We start from the raw sequence: 318 nt of genomic DNA, 5'->3' as shown, positions 1-318 counted from the left end.
CCCCTTTTCCGTGAGGGGTGAAGTAGAGGAGGGGGGGGGAAAAAAACCCACACGCACGCCAAGCAAGGAGCCGCCCCCTGGCAGAACGTACAGAGGGCGAGCAGAGCCAGGGATAATTCCTTCTTCTTCTTCATCACCATCTTCATCCTCCTCCTCCTCCTCAGCATCCCGCCAAGTGTGAGGGGGAGGGCTCATGCCACCTGCCCCCGTGCCCTGCGGGTCGCCTCGCCCGGAGAGCGGCGGAGCCCCGTAGGAGCGAGCGGCGGCAGCGCTGAGGAAGGTGAGGCGGGGGGCGCGGGGAAGGGGGGTGAAGGCGGC

General features: G+C 67.0%; 1 protein-coding gene across 1 annotated transcript in view; it reads left to right on the top strand.

Annotated features, from left to right (window-relative positions):
- The first annotated feature begins 6 nt into the window (after positions 1 to 6).
- POGZ (pogo transposable element derived with ZNF domain) overlaps positions 7 to 318 on the top strand; it is a 23646-nt gene continuing 23334 nt past the window's right edge. The window contains exon 1 of the mRNA XM_031065433.1: positions 7 to 280. The gene's annotated coding sequence lies outside the window, so the exon portion shown is untranslated. The remainder of the gene's footprint in view (positions 281 to 318) is intronic.

This window comes from Geospiza fortis, unplaced genomic scaffold (assembly GCF_000277835.1).
Source record: "Geospiza fortis unplaced genomic scaffold, GeoFor_1.0 scaffold15, whole genome shotgun sequence".
Classification (NCBI taxonomy): domain Eukaryota; kingdom Metazoa; phylum Chordata; class Aves; order Passeriformes; family Thraupidae; genus Geospiza; species Geospiza fortis.
This window is presented reverse-complemented; position numbering and strand designations above follow the sequence as displayed.